Raw genomic sequence first — 16,995 nt, forward strand, 5'->3', positions numbered from 1 at the left:
CTGGGCTTAGAGGAGAGCACTTCTGCACACTTTGTGTCCTCTGGCATCAGGCTGAGAAGACAGGTTCCATCTTCTTGAATCTCTTCACTTGCCCCTGCTTATAAGAGAATGAATAGTTAATCTACTTTGTGAGACTGACATATAATGAACAACACTGTTCAACTAGCTGTTAGAGTTATTTTGCCTAAATATTGGAAAATACAATCTACTCTTTTCTTTGTTCTGCCTAATGAGTAAGAAGATTAGTGAAAGGACTTTCCTGTGTTTCTTGCTTCTTGTGGTAAGAATCCTTAGTCAGAGTCCTAATGCTGCCTTCCAAAGATAGTAACCTCAATCTCTATCTCTGTCGCTGTCTCGCTTTCTGCCTGCCCTTCCTCCCAACCCCGTGTGTGTGTATGTGTGTGTGTTTGTCTCCTATTTCTCCTTACCTGTCTCATGTGTGTATGTCCTCTGTTGCTCTGTCTCTGTCTTCCTCTGTTCTTTCTCTGTGAATAATTGGTACACGTGAAAGGCCTGAATTATTTGCAACTGATTAAGTCAATTCCTTTCCATAGGTGGATGTTTCAGGCTGTAAATATGGATGGATTATAAAAAGACTATATTTGACTTATATCTAAGCCACATCCTTTAGTGTGCTTTTACCTTGAGAGACTTGGCTTTGAGATTACTGGGCACTTGCTTGGCAGGTTAAAGGTTTTCACTTAGTTTGTGTTTTCTTAATTCTAGTCTTTCCACTACATAGAACCTTTAAAAAAATCCTTCCACTTGATCTCCAGCGTGTTGTATATTGGAGGGTGGTGGTTGCATGGAATGCTGGAAAAAATATGGCAGCAGCTCAAGAGTGATTATACATTGATTCTGATTCTTTAGAAGTGCAGAATAAATAAGAAAGCTTGGGTTTATAGACGGCAATTAATATAAAGAAAACCAGATTTCTTTTAAGTAAGACACTATTGGGATTAGACCAGGAGAACTAAGATATTAATGTTGGAAGACATTGGGCTTGATGTAGAAATACACTGTGGAAAAGAATGCAGACTCATTACGACCTGGTGTCAAGATATGATACCATGGCACAATTTTTAAGTTTTGAAAGAATACAAGAGATTCTTCACATGATTTTTGCCTCTAATTTTCATCTCCCCAAATACCAGTTAGATGGTTTTCTTACAGTCTTTCATATGATGATCTAAACTGTTGTACATTCTAGTTGCTAAAAACAAAATTTACTTAGCATTGTTTTTGAAAGTATTACAATAGGACCTTGGTTCTCAAACTTATTTTGTTTCGGAAGTGTGTCCAACAAGCCACTTTTTCAAAAACCAAGTCATTTTTTCCCATTAGAAATAATGGAAATTGAATTAATTTGTTTCAGATCCCCAAATGATTCCCTGTTTTAACATTGTTTTTATATACAGTACATGCCCAATGTACTATTTAATCTTAAACAAACACTTCTTTTCTTAAATTTATCAAACCACCCCCTGCTAGCCTTAAATTAATCACTTTTAGCACTTGTTTTGGGGGTGTCTTTCAGGAGGTCAGTATGTGACATCTTCACTTTTTCACTTATCACTGTCTCTGAAATGCTGTCACTGGCTAACTGCTTTTTTTTTTTTTTTTTTTTTTATCCTCACCCGAGGATATTTTTCCATTTTTTGTATAGATAGAGTGGGAGGGAGAGAGAGAGTGAAACATCGACGTGAAGGGACACATCGAGTGGCTGCCACCCGCACGACCAACCAGGGCCGGGGAAAAACTGCAACCGAGGTACGTGCCCTCAGCGGGAACCGAACCCGGATCTCTCCAGACCGCAGGCCGACACTCTAACCGCTGAGCCAAACTGGCCAGGGTGCTAACTGCTTTTTGTTTATCCAAATCAGCAACAGCTTTCCTACCTCTTCAGTTGCCTGTGATAACTATTTCTTTGATGCTCTTAGCAGTATTAGTACTCTTGATGGCCTCTTTGTGTTTTAAAATTGTGTTAATTGTCCATTTCACCAGCAGTAAAAGCACACACACAAAAATATTCACAGCACAATTTTCCAAAATGTTAACAATGTGAAGTTTAGCCATAAACTGACTCATTCCCTCCTTTGTTGATGGCCTGAGGGATGCTTTTTGTCATGTTGCTATATCAGCAAAAAAGAGTTTTCAGGTTAAGAACCCACAATTTTGTTCAATAACTGAGACATTTTTTCTGTGAACAACTTGATCAAGAACCAAATTGTTTGAGATGAGAGATGTTTTAAAAGAGAGGTTTGTCTATATATTGTTTTAGCACTTGTAGAGAGAAAATAATGTGTGGTTGTAGAGCTGATTATGTGATGTTTTTCTGAGTTTTATTGACTTTTTGGACTCTGTAGAAGTGGAACTTAAAAGAGTCTTAGAATAGGGTTAATATAACTCTTATAAAAATGTTAAATTTGAGTCTCTATCTGCCCAGTACTGCCACAGGAGAGTTTTGATCCACAAGGAAAACACATTTTTTTCCAATCTCTCTGATATTAATCTCTAGTGTTGTGGCAGAAATTTGGTCAACAGGAAGAGACAGACTGCACGCACTTGGAGGATAGAAAAGGACTGTTTAATGGGCACTGGAGCTGGACCAGTGGAGTCACCTCCAAAGGTTGAGCCTCAAGCCTGGGTTCTAGCCATCTTTTATACATGGTAAGCTTCCAGGTATTTGGGGGCTTTCTTGTTCTGCTGTAGTTTAGGAAGTTGGCCTATCTATGGGCATTACAAAAGCCAGGGGCAGGCTCTCTGCACTGTCTAAGTGGGTTGTCTGTAGCTGGCTTGCCTTCTCACTAGAAATCATACATGGGCTATGTTTGAAACTGGGAACAAATGAGCTGGAAGCACAAACTGAAAATTCGTGTTGCTTAATCTTGGAAAATTAAGAGTAATTGACCTTCTGGACAGGCAGTATAGCTAGCCCACCAGAGGTCCAAAAAGAACTCACTCCCAAAGCAGAGAGGCCCTCTAACAAGCAAAGGTTATGGACAGTGGAGAGAATAATGATAAGCATGAGAATGTGAGCTATTCAGATACTCTCTAAGGCAACACAAATAACTTATAATCAAATATGAATAGACTAAATAAAATATTAAGTATGCTTGTTTCCAAAAGTAATTGGCCATTACAACATGGTCCTTGGCTTTACCTCCTCTCTAGTCTCATATTTCTGTTCAGTATAATGTAGGGCAGATTAACTGTCTATTTTGTTACTTTGTCATTTTCTGTCTATTCATGTCTCCAGTGTCTCAACTTCCAGGGCAAGTGATTTTTCAAAATGTTTTCCTAAAGTATAATTTACTCCTTAAGAGGAAATATGTTGTGAGTTGTTAAGTTCATAATGCTATTTACCCTGATGAACAACTGTCCAAGTTTTTATCCTGTGCATTGTCTATGATACTGAATATACTAAACAGACACTGCAGAGACCTCATCAGTATCACTTCAAGCTGACATGGTGTGATCAAATGGACTACACAAGTACTCTATGTACCGTTGATTGTTGATTGCAGTCTGTTGTTGCAAGGGAAAGGATGTCGATGTTAAATGCTACTTAAGATCTTTGCTGGATGTATGTAATTTTTTTATTATAATTGTTCATGGAAACATTAGTTTTAATTCAATAATTCACTTTAATGTCTGAATGTTTCTAATCTTGATTAATTGGTCAATTTTGTATACTCATGCTGTGACCTTTTCTTTATTTTGTGTTTTACACTTAAATGAATAAAATCATTACATACATTTAATGTTTTATATATGTATGCATGCATATGTTTTATATATATGTATGTATGTATATATACATATATAAATTATTTAATATATATTTTATACATAAATTATGTATTATACCAGAAAATAAATTGTAAAATACATACATACATACATACATACACACATACAAATACAAACTCACACATGAACATTCAATCAAGTAGTTTTGAGTTACAAACTATGTACAAAGATCTTAAATAGATCAAACACTGGGTATGAATTGTATTGTACATAATTATTGATGGCAATATCTCTAATTTGCAGGAGAATGTGTGTGTGTGTGTGTGTGTGTGTATTACTATCAAATTATCAGATTATCATTTTGGAAATAATTTACAATATAATTCATATCCTATTTAAGGTGTTTATGCATAGTTCTCAACTCAAACTTAATTGATTAAATATATGTATGTGTATATGTATGTGTGTATGTATGCATAATAAATTTTTCTTTTCAGGTATTATATACATAATGTATTGTATTTCTTATCTTATTATATGATAGTTTATTATGAAACATATCTAATCTATAATATCCCTTATATAAATACATTTTTTAATTAATTAATTTATTTTTGTGACAGATGTTTCTTCTTTTCCCCCCACTGATTCCCCCCCTCCCCGCCCTGTCCCCAGCTTTGTTGTCCATGGCCCTTGTTCATGCATACATGCATATAAGTTCTGTGGTTTATCTCTCTCCCACCACCCCCTCTCTGGGGATTGCCAGTCTGTTAAATACATTTTCATCGTAAGGGCATACTTTTTTTTTTCCCCAGAAGTAATACTGAATATTTTATGTTATTCCCATTAATTTTAACTTTTAATTTACCATCTCACTTTAAGTCTTTGGTTGGAGTCCTTTCGATTGGTTTGATTTTAATCTTTGGTTTTATGAAAGAATCACAGAATTTTAAAGCTGGAAGGCCTTGCTGAACATCAAAGGACTAGAGCAGCTTATCTTTGAAGCAGTCAGATAGTCTCTGATGTGGCCACAGGCTCTGTGCACCCAGCCCATGTTGTCTGACCTAGTCATGAGGAAGGTTTTAGTTTACTTTCTGCCCCAATACCCTCAGAGGTCTGTTACTTCCTCTATATTCTACAGTAGAGAAACAGACATGAAAGGATGAGAAATGAAATGAAAACTCCTATGTGTCCAAGCTGTGTTGCCAAGCACTCATATTTCCCACCTACTTGCCTTTGCTTTGATGAATTTTATAGGTCATTCCTAGCCACAGCTCAGAATCCCTTCACAACTTGGTCTTGGGAGCAGCCATACGATGGGAAGATGGTCCAAGGTAGCTTAAACTCTGCATGTCCATAGAATGCACACGGTTTTTATTTACATTGTATAATATAAATAGAGTAGTAATCACTTTCTAAAATTGACTTTTTTTTTGGTTTTACATGAAGTTGGAAAAAAGCCAGTTGACTATAAATGAGTATTTGGTGTTATGGCTTGGGTGATTTTGCAGATTATTTAGGGGTGAGTGCTAAAGCTCTCCACAAATTATTTTTTAGCACCATCACTAACCAAGAATTTGACTCATTTATTTGAAAACAGTATAAGTTTTACACACAAAAAAGTTATATATATAACTTTTAAATAACCTGTTTCTTCTAGTGTCACTATCAAATGGAAAGCTGAGAATACTCAGGATTAATTTTTTTAAGAAACATTTTGTTAATGGGAAAGTTATCATTATACCAATGATTCTTAACCTGGGATTCATGTGCAGATTGATGGACTTTAGTTTACCCAGGACCACCTTAAAATTTAGACAAAATTCACATGGGTATACACTTTTCTTTAGAGAGGATCTATAATTTTTATCAAACCACAATTTATTTTACAGGATCATAGGATATGTGTAAAACTATATATGAGAGAAAACAAAAAAATTTGATATCTTACCACAATAGAAACTTATTTCTTACTCATTTAAAATTCCAGGCAGGTATGGTGACTTTACATTGTGAAACAGTCATAGATCAGGATTCATTGATCTTTTGTTCCATCATTTTATATATTATTTATAGATGGCTCATAAATAGATCCGCATTTTAGCCAATATAAAGACCCTTTCCCTTCAAAGGCAAAACTGAAAATTGTACTATGCTTTCACTGAAGTCCCCAGTAATTAGAACTTAGACATAAAATTCTCATTCTGGGTTTCCATGTGTCTAACCAAAAATCAAGTGTTGTACTACCTTAAAAAAATAACAGAATAGCTATTAGGGAGAATCAGCATTTTGCCACAAGCATGCTTAGAACTATATCTAGTATATTATAACAATAACACATTAAATATTAGCTATTTTAACCATGAATTCTTTAAAAGAGCTCTGTTATGTAAAGTGATAGTAGCAGATGAGTAAAAATAATATGATTTACAAATTAGTTTGCCATGTAGCATTGTCTTCTTTGTTTTATATATGATTTGTTTAAATTTTGGTTTGATGAGAGTTATCTAATCTAATAGAGTGTGAGTCATAGGTGTTTCTCCCACAGTGCTAGGTATTCAATAAATGACTTGCTTGTTGACACAGCTCCAGAGATCTAACTTTAGTTTGCGATATTGAAAGGCACTCTCCTACTACATGGAAACAGATTTTTCATTTTTTTTACTATTATTTTTTGTATGTTTTACTGATATTTTAAAAGAGAGAGATAGAAACATCAGTGAGAGAGAAATATCCATTGACTGCCTTCTGCACGTCCCCTACTGGGGATCCAGCCCGCAATCTGGGCATATGCCTTGACGGGGAATTGAACCGGAACCTCTCAGTCCATGGGACAACGCTCAATCCACTGAGCCACACTGGCTGGGCAGAAAAAGATTTTTTAGATTTGGACTAATGAAATAATTGTTCTACAGTTATTATTTTATGCCACCCACATTGTTGTATTTAATATAAGAAGGTTCTTAATATACTTTTCTATTTTCCTAAACCAAAGAAATATATCTTTGTAAATGTCAAAGCAGAGGTCTGCGGTATATGTCAATATTTCTCAACTGTCTTAAAGAATTAATGTTATATATATATTATCATTACTATTGCTATTAATTATTTTTACATGAACAACTTGGTAGTTAGCCATCCAACCAAGAATATGGGACATCTTTGAAGATTCTAAATTTTATTAAAACATTTTTATTTCAGTTGCAAGTGGCAGAAACACATAAATAAATTCATAAAATAAGTGGGGGAGGGATTTCTTGGCTAGTAAAGGAGGCATTTATCTTTGAACACATTTCATGACCAGATGAATTATGATGCCTTGGTTCACAGGATCATATGACTGGCCAGTCTTGGGCTGTGTCACCTTAGTGCTTGTAGTTGAGTCTTGGTCTATAACCAGAGAACCTGGAAGGAAGATGCCAATAATAACACTAAATTAGGACTCTAAGTGATTTTGATTAGTGTCTACATTATCTGTGTGAGTCCCCTCCACATAAAAGGGAATTTCCACATAAAAGGGAATTTAAGTGGACATTTATGCATGCACAGTTTGATGTATTTATGAAATAATAAAAATACATTAGTGTTTTAGACAGTATTTATTCATTTATGTCTTCTTATAGGTGTAGATAACTCACTTGTTCAGGCAGAGACTCATGTACTAGTTTGCTAGGGCTGCCATAGTAAAATACCACAAACTAAGTGGCTTAAACAACAAATAATTGTCTCACAGTTTTAGAGGCTAGAAGTCTGAAATAAAAATATTGGCAGGGTTGGTTTTTCTGAAGCCTGTGAGGGAAGGATCTGTGCTAGGCTTCTTTCTTGGCTTGTAGATGGCCATCTTCATATTCACATGGAATGCTCAATGTATACATGTCTGTGTCCAAATGTCTCCTTTTAAACACATAATTTATATTGAATTAAAGTTCAACCAAAATGAACTCATTCTAACTTGATTATCTCTATAAAGACCTTATTTCCAAATGAGGTCAAATTCTGAAATATTGAAGTTTAAGACTTTAGCATATAAATATTTTTTTGTAGTTGCCTCTTTCCTGTCCCCACCCCAGTTTTATTGAGATACAATTAACATACAGCACAGTGATTTGACTTACATATATCGTGAAGTAATTGCCACAAGAAGTTCAGTTAGCATCCATTATCTCTCATAGAGATTCCAAAAGAAAAATAAAAACATTGTTTTTTTCTTGTGATGATGACTCAGGATTTATTCCCCTAACAACGTCCATCTCTACCGTCCAGTGGTGTTAATTATAGTCATCATGTTGCATGTCACATCCCTAGTACTTATTTACCTTATAATTAGAAGTTTGTGTCTTTTAACAATCTTCATCCAATTTCTTCTTCCACTGCCCTTCACCTTGTTTTTTTATTTGGCTTTATATGTTGAGTGACTTCTCAGACTACACCCTCCTGATTAAAGTAATTGGTGGAGAGGAGAAGGCTTTCATATTTATTCACATATTCTTTTCTTTGTGACATTTCTCTTTCTCCATAATATTCAGCCTTGGAAGTGAGTTGGATTCACTTGCCTGGACAATTCTGAGTAACTTTTGGAAATCTTGACTTCCTTTCTGCCAGCATTCCTCACCTAATTGCCTTTACGCCCTGGGATCACAAAGATTTTAATAAAACTGAGCCTCAAAAAGAGGTTGAATATAGACTATAGCCTGCATTTTTCTCTCTGAGGCTCCTTGCCTTTGTGTAAATAGTTTTACTCCCTCACCAGTGATATAAAATGGATCAACATTACCAATTAAGCCAGGCCGGTGTAGCTCACTGGTTCACTGTTGACCCATGAACCAGGAGGTCGTGGGTTCAATGTCCAGGTTGTGGGCCGGATCCACAGTGGGTGACATGCCGCAGGTGGACAATCGATGTTCTCTTATCGCTGTTTCCATTTTCCCCTCTCTATCCTCTCCTCTCTAAAATCAATCAATCAATAAAAATATATATATTTAAAAGGAAAAAAAATTACCAATTAGCTACCACAACTCACCAATAATTCATTCCACATTATTGCTAGAGTGGTATGAGTTCCCTTTTCTTATGTGACTTTAGCTGGAGAAGAGTATCCAAGGGATTCTTTCTAGAATAACAATGATATCAAAAAGATCCACTGTGTCAAACATAATTTTTTAAATGTTAAAAAGGTGACTCTTGCACAAATATATATCAAACACATTTCCAATTTTAATTATTCTGTGGATGAGCCAGCAGGATGGTAAAGTTGGTTCAATGAACATCTGTAGAACATATTTACTTATTCAGCTGGAAGAGAAATGTGTAAATACATTTTCTAAATTAGATACAAAGCTGACTAATATCAATAATGTAAACAATAATATAAATTCTAAAGTTATCTTTTCTACTAGAAAACATTTTTTTTTCCTGGACAAAAAAATAGTTGCGATTTAGAAATGTTCCCCCCTCTTAAAAAAAAAAAAAAAAAAAAGATTTTAGAGAGGGAGGAAAGGAGAGTGAGGAAAAAAACAACAACAATGTGAGAGAAAGAAATTGATCAGTTGTCTCTTGTACACTCCCTCATCTAGGATGAGGGATTGACTCTGAAATCTAGGTATGTGTCCTGGCTGGGAATTGAACCTGCAATCTTTCAGCTCTGGAAGTGAGCCTGAATCATTTGCATGGACATTCCAACCAACTGAACCACACTGGCAGGGCAGAAGTTTCTAAGTGTTCAAAAAGTTTACAGCTTTATAGAATCTATGAAAAGAGTGAGTCAAATGTACATTTACCTAGGAAACAAGATCATACTTGGTTTTGTGTCTAATTTTGAAAATATATTTTCATTTCCTACCTTACTGACTGTATAGGTCTTTATTTCTCATATACTCTTTGAATTCTTGAATGGATCTTTTCGAATATGCTTGTGGATGACACTGGAAAATTTGAAATAAACTTTCTGTGTTATTTCCACATTTGGGAAAATTTTATCTTAACTGCTCTAAAGTTGTATGCTACATAATTTATAGCTTTAGGAGGAAAATTAGTCTTAAAATAGACAATTATCTCTATTATTATTATTAACAATTTTTAATAATTTACATCACTAAATGCCTAGCTATATGTTAATCATTATAAGCAATCAAGACCTTAAATTTTCTCAATATCTACTTGTATTACCACCATCTTTTCAGCAGGTTAGGGAGACAAAAGAAAGTGATTGTCTCTAAACACTTGTGGAACATCAGAAATATGCCTATTTATCATGATAGTTTAATCATGACAATAGCTTGTCAAGGTTGTTATTAATTTTGCCACTAGTTCACTAAAGTATTTAAGTAATTGGTGGAGATCACTTGACTTATAAGTAGTGGAACTAGATCATGAGCCCTGTCATCTTGGCTCTTAAATCTATAATCTTTTTTTTATCCCATCTCAGAGATAACTTCTGGATAATTTTCAAGGGGGCTTGTTGGAAGAGTGAAATTTAATGAGGTGATTATCAAGAGTTTAGCCTAAAAGCTCTAATAGGATGAAAGTAATTCTGTTTGAAATGACTAAGGGAGCATCAAAGAATATCAAGTATTTTAATTCCACATAATGGAAAACAAATGTCTGCTACTTTTCTTACACTGCATGTTGAGTATGATAAATGTGAAAAAAAGAAGAGAGGGAGATGCCATTATGGTTAGTCATTGCTATTGGTTTGAATTGATGAGTTTTAAAGATCCAGGAAGAGACTATCAATGGAAGGAGTACTGCAGGAAGATGTAGAATGTTTGGAATCCTAGATGTTAATCTTATCTACTACCAAATCTTTGTGGCCTGACCAGTTTAATTAATGTGCCTGAGCATCAGTTCCTTATTGTGAGAATTAAAGTGGTTGAGCCAGATGGTTTATAAGGTCTTTTAGCTTTAATATTTCTTGAGCTCATTAGGGAGTCAATAATACAGGACAAACAATATGTACACAGCAACATCATTTTATTGTTTAACATTAATTTTTTTATTGTTGACAGTATTACAAATGTCTCCCATTTTCTCCCTTCCTACCACCCTTTACCCAACCCCTTCCCTACCCTAGACCGTCCACGTATTATTGTCTGTGTCCATGGGTTATGCATATATGTTCTTTGAATGATCTCCTCCTGCCTCTCCACCCCACTAAGATCTGCTATTCTGTCCCATGCATCCATACGCCTGGCCCTATTTTGTTCATGTTCATGTGTTATGACTCCCCATTGCAGTATAACACTATGGTTAAGAAATTGCTCAATTTCTCCATGTCTCAATTTTCGTACTTGGGTTGTTGTTAGGATTTAACTAAAATTGTGTATGTAAAAATACCACAATACTCAGAAAATGATAAGCATTCAATAAGTACTGGTTATTACTATTGGCTACAGAATTAAGTTAATTTTCACATGATTTACCTAACCCCCTTTAATCTCGTCCACCTCACTAGAATTTTCTCATTGTCTCACCGTTCTCTGCCTTACAGATCATGCTGAAACCCACAAAAGAGTCTTTATTTTTCAGTCACTTTTGAAGGACATTTTATAGGGTAAAGACTTGTACATTGGTAGTCATTTTTTTTCCTCATAGTACTTTAAATATTTCTTCCACTCTCTTGTTGTTTGCATGGTTTCTGAGGAGAAGGTGGATGGGATTGTTTTTTCTCCTCTGGCTTCTTTCAAAATTAAAAAAATAATTGGATGTTTTGAAATTTAAATATAATAAATATGCTTAAGTGAAAATGTGCGGCATTTATCCTGCTTGGTGTTCTCTGAGCTTCTGGATTTGGCACCGATATTAAATTGGGAAAATTCTCAGTCACTATTTAGTTTTTTTCTGTTTCTTTCCCTTCTGGTATTCCCATTATAATAGTGTTACACACCTTTCAGAGTTGTCCCACAGTTCTTGGCTAGTCTGGTGTTTTTGTTTATTTGTTTTTCAAATTTTTTCTCTTTGCTTTTCAGTTTGGGCAGTTTGTATTTAAATCTTCTCAAGCTCAGAAATTCTTGCCTCAGCTGCCCACTCTTCTAATAAGCCCATAAAAGACTTTTTTTTTTTTTTCACATTTCTAATGTGTCTTTTTACAATTTTTTCTTAGAACTTCTCTCTCTCTGCTTACATTGTCCCTTCTATTCTCATACACTGTGTACTTTATCCATTAGAATTCTAAACATATTAATCATAGTTCTTTTAAATTGCCAGTCTGATAATTCCAACATGCCTGGTTGGGTTGCCTGTCCAGTGTCTTAAAACTGTGCTTTTAGCCTTTTTGTACGCCTTATAATTTTTTCTTAGTAGCTGGACAGGACACACTGGGTGAAGCAGCTCCTGCGAACAGGCCTTTAGTAATGTGGTGCGGTGTGGGGGAGGGGACGCACTCTGCAGATCTGATTCTGTGTTTTCGTGAGTTTGTGCCTCTGGACCCTGAACTTCACAAGTGCTTCTCTGTGCCCCCCCTTAGGTGGGAAAGGATGGCTAGCGTGGGTTGAAGTTGGGGATTCCAGGTAATGTAACCTTTCTTACAGTGTTTCTTCTCTGCCTTCTACACATTTCATCCTGAACTACTTTAGAACCCTGGTAGTGTAAACATTACATGGTGTTAACAAAAATTTGTGTGACAAGGGAATGTGTTATTTTAAGACACCATTTACACGGAGAATCAACAACTCTCAGGTAGTAATTTCATTACACAGCCTTAAAAATCTTCTTGATTTTACTGACACTTTAATTATCCAATAACACGTCTAGTCCTAAAGTAACAGGTCTCTACAGTCAGTCATTTCACTTCATGTCTTTCCACTAATGTTTATACCATTCGCAACTATTTGGAAATCTCTCTACTGTTGCAGAGGGCACAGAAAAAAAAGTTTAAAAACATTTATCATTTAACATTTTGACTAAGTCTTTTCCAGTCAATTCGAAACTTAGAGCAATTTTTTTATAAGAAAGATTTTTTTTTTTTACAGTGCTGTTAACCTTTAGGTGTGTTTGACTTTGTAGTGTCAGAATAATCAATTTGCTTGATTTTACCTTTTATGGTTCATTTAATTTTATCTTGAAAGACTGTTTTCTTGTGCTGATAACATGCTACTCCTTGCAGTGATTATGTTAAATAAGGGAATATATACCTATTTCCAGATGCCATAAAATACAAATTTATTTATTTACTGGGTTGTTTTATATTCTATGCCTCCTGCTTCCAAAAATAATTGATACAGTTTATGAGGTAATCTATTTAGGTACAATATATCTGGCACTGAATTTCAAATAGAATTTAATACATGGCTTCTTAGACACTGAACAACAAATTAGAAAATACCTTACACCTTAGTCTAAACAACATATATTTCTTCCACAACACTTGTGAGACCAACAAATATTACAGAAGAGAACACCACATCCTAGATTGTCTCTGCTCCTTAACATCTGGCTGAATTGACCACTCCTTTTTTGCTTGCTAACAACTAAAGAAATAATTACATCACCTATTAATAAATAACTTTTTTTTTTTTTATCCTCACCTGAGGACATTTTTTTTTTTTGGCATTTATCTTCATATAGAGCAGGAGAGAGAGAGAGAGAGAGAGAAACATAGATGTGAGAGAGACACATCGAGTAGTCGCGACCCACATGACCCCGGAGACAAACTGCAACCAAGGTATGTGCCCTTAGCCGGAACCAAACTTGGGATTCTCCGGTCTGCGGGCCGACACTTTAACCACTGAGCCAAATCAGCCAGGGCACAAAAGTCACTTTGAGTGCGAAGCGTCCAGATTTTCAGACCCTTTACATCTTTTCACCCCCCCCCAAACCTTGGTGGGATCACCACTCCAAAGCACCAGCCCTTAATTTCACTGCTAGAGACCCTTGCGACATATAAAAGAGCTATGGAATGATATTGAGAAGACAAGCACTGACAAGCACCTCACGTGGAGAATTCCTCTGTGCTAAGTGGTTTTACTGTAAAGTAATGAAATTACTTTAGTATCTCCTAGTAATGAAATTACTTTTAGTATCTCCAGGAGTAAATGAGTTGACTCACTTGGAAAAGAAAGAGAGGGAACAGGTAAAATGTTAAATGTTGGATATCATTTTTTAGTAGTAATCCAGGAGGACATATAAACTTTGTGAGGACACTTCTACAGGTTGGTGGAAATACAGAGAAATCTTAACATATATGAGATGCATAAAATTGTGTGTTAATATAAATTGATGTAATGTATAGTATAGGCATAAAAACAGAGAGGCCTGTGAAAAGGAATAAGAATAAAAATAAAAATAGAGCCCCTAGTAATGTGGAATTCTAGTACATAATAAAGGTGGCATCTCAAATCGCTGCTTCGAGATGGACTTTTTTCAAAAATATTTTTTCTTTATTGAATATTAAAGAGAGAAAGAGGAAGGGAGAGGGAGATAGAAACATCAATGAGAGAGAACATCAATTGGCCGCCTCCTGTATGCCCCCCACTGGGATTGGGCCTACAACCTGGGCGTGTGCCCTGACCAGGAATTGAACTGGCAATGGGCCAGTTCATTGTGCATGGGCCAATGCTCAACCACTGAGCCACACTGGCTGGGCCAAGATGGACTTTTTAGTAAATGGCGCCAGAACAATTGGTTAATCATTTGAAAAAAAATTAGGAACTTTGATCCATTCCTCACTCTACATTCAAAAGTAAGGTCTAAATGGAACAACAATATGATACTAAATGTCAAACCATACAAGAACTAGACAAATATGTCATTTTAAAATGTTTTATTAATCTTCAATTTTAAATTTTTAAATTTAAAATTTATTCCTCTTTAACCTAGGTGCAGAGAAAGGCATTCTAACTATGAATCAAAATCCGGATACAAAAAAAAAACACACAAAAACTGATAAATTTGATTATAAACAAAGTTAAATGACACTGACAAACTGGGAGAAAATGTTTGCAACACATATACTGTAATAGAGATATTTCCTTTATATCTATATGAAAATTAATTCCAAATAAATTACACACCTCAAACATAAGAGCTAAATATCAGACCTCTAGAAGAAAACAGAAGAGCTTGGACCAGCAAAGACATTTTAATAGGACATAAAAAAAGCATGAGATCTAAAAGGATAAATTCAACTTCATCAAAATGTACAAGTTTTACTTTTTAGAAGACTCCATTAACAAAGAGAAAAAAGTAAACCATGGACTGGAAGAAAATATTTGCAAAACATGTGTTTGATGAAGAACTTGTATCTAAACTATATGAAGAACCCCTCAACTCTATAATAAACAAGCCAATTCTAAAAGTAGGCAAAAGATTTCAACAGACTGTTCATAGATGATGAACAGAAGGAAAATAAATCCTTGAAAGGATATTCAATATTAGTCTTTAGGAAATGCAAATTAAAACCACAATGAGTTAACACTAAACAGCTGCTAGGATGACTACTCTTTAAAAGACGATCCCTGCCATGTGTTGGCAGACAACTGGCACTCTAGTACACTGCTGGTGGAAATATTAAATGGTACCACCACTTAGAAAAAGTTTGTCAGTTTTTCTATTATATACTTGTTTTTTTTTTTCTTCTTAATTTCAATGCTTCCTGCTATTTATTATTTTCTTTCTTCTGCTTATTATGGATTTAATTTGCTTGACCTTTGCAATTGTCTTAAGTTGAAAATTGAAGTCATTATTTGATACTTTCCTTTATATCTAACATAGGTTTTATGCTCTAATTTATCTCTGATTACTGCTTGAGCTGCATTCACAAATTTTGATACGCCATGTTTTCATTGTGATTCTGTTTAAAACACTTTCTAACTTCTATTTTTATTTCTTCTTTGAACCACGTATGATTTATAAGTGTGGTATTTAGTTTCTATATTTTTCGTGATTTTCATGATATCTTTCCATAGTTAATTACTATTTAAATTTCATTATAATCAGAAAACATATTTATACTAACTAGACTTGTCTTATGGACCAGAATATGGTCTTAGAAATGTTTTATGTTTACTTATGAAATGTGTGTAACCTGATGTTGTTGGGAAGAATGTTATATAAATGTCAACTAGGTAACATGAGTTGATGGTGAAGTTAAAATCTTCCATATCTTTACTGATTTTCTGTTTATTTCTTTTATAAAATATTGAGACATTTTTAATTGTCTCTGTGGGCTTCTTTCTCTTCTTACCTGTAAATGTTTATTTGTAAATGTTTCACGTATTTTGAAGCATTGTTTCTAAGTAGAGAAGCATTTAAATTAGTTATATATTCTTAATGAATTAACTTTATTATTATAAAATAATTCTTGTATTCCTGATAATATTTACTGTAATGTATACTCTGTCTTAGATTAAGCTTGCCATTCTACATTTCTTTTGACAGTGTTAGCATGACATGTCTTTTGCCATTCTTTCATCTAATTTATGTCCTTATAATTAAACTGAATTTCTTTTAGGCAGCATATAACTGGGCCTCATTATAAAATTCAATATGACCTTTTTGCTTTTTTAAAAAACTTTTTTCCCCTTTATTGATTTTAGAGAGAATGAAAGGGAGAGGGAGAGAGAGATAGAAACATCAATGAGTGCTCACTTCGGCAGCACATATACTAGAATTGGAACGATACAGAGAAGATTAGCATGGCCCCTGCGCAAGGATGACACGCAAATTCATGAAGCGTTCCATATTTTTTGTGGGCCTGATTCCCGGGGTAGGGGGCAATTGGGGGTATGCAGGAGGCAGCCAACCAATGTTCTCACCCATCGATATTTCTATCTCTTTTTCCCTTCTTCTCTCTAAAATCAATAGAGAAAAAATATATTTTTTTAAAACCACAATTTAAATTTATAAAAATAAACTGGAAGGATGTGTATAGCAAAAAAAAAAAAAAAAAGAAACATCAATGAGAGAAACATCAATAGGCGGCTTCCTGCATGCTCCCCACTGGGGATTTGGCCAGGCAACTTTTCTGCTTTTTAATTGGGTGTTTACATCAATTGCATTCAGTATGATTGTTTATATGGTTTGAATTTAATCTCCCATTTTGTTATTTGTTTCAATTTCTTAAAAGGAAATAATTATAGCATGGCTGGTATGGCTCAGTGGTTGAGCATTGACCCAAGAGGTTGCCCATTCAATTCCCAGTCAGGGCACATGCCCAGGCTGTGGGCCAAATCCCCAGTGGGTGGCGTGCAGGAGGCATCCAAATGATGTTTTCTCTCATCAGTGTTTCTGTCTCCCTCTCCTTTCCTC

The 16,995-nt window shown here is 34.9% G+C and overlaps 1 non-coding gene across 1 annotated transcript; it reads left to right on the plus strand.

Moving 5' to 3' along the window:
- The first annotated feature begins 16,327 nt into the window (after window positions 1-16,327).
- LOC118629222 lies at window positions 16,328-16,434 on the plus strand. Its single transcript, XR_004959443.1, has one exon. It is a non-coding gene; the product is annotated as a U6 spliceosomal RNA (small nuclear RNA).
- The last annotated feature ends 561 nt before the right edge of the window (window positions 16,435-16,995 follow it).

The sequence above is a fragment of the Molossus molossus genome, unplaced genomic scaffold, assembly GCF_014108415.1.
Source record: "Molossus molossus isolate mMolMol1 unplaced genomic scaffold, mMolMol1.p scaffold_m16_p_13, whole genome shotgun sequence".
In the NCBI taxonomy this organism is placed as follows: domain Eukaryota; kingdom Metazoa; phylum Chordata; class Mammalia; order Chiroptera; family Molossidae; genus Molossus; species Molossus molossus.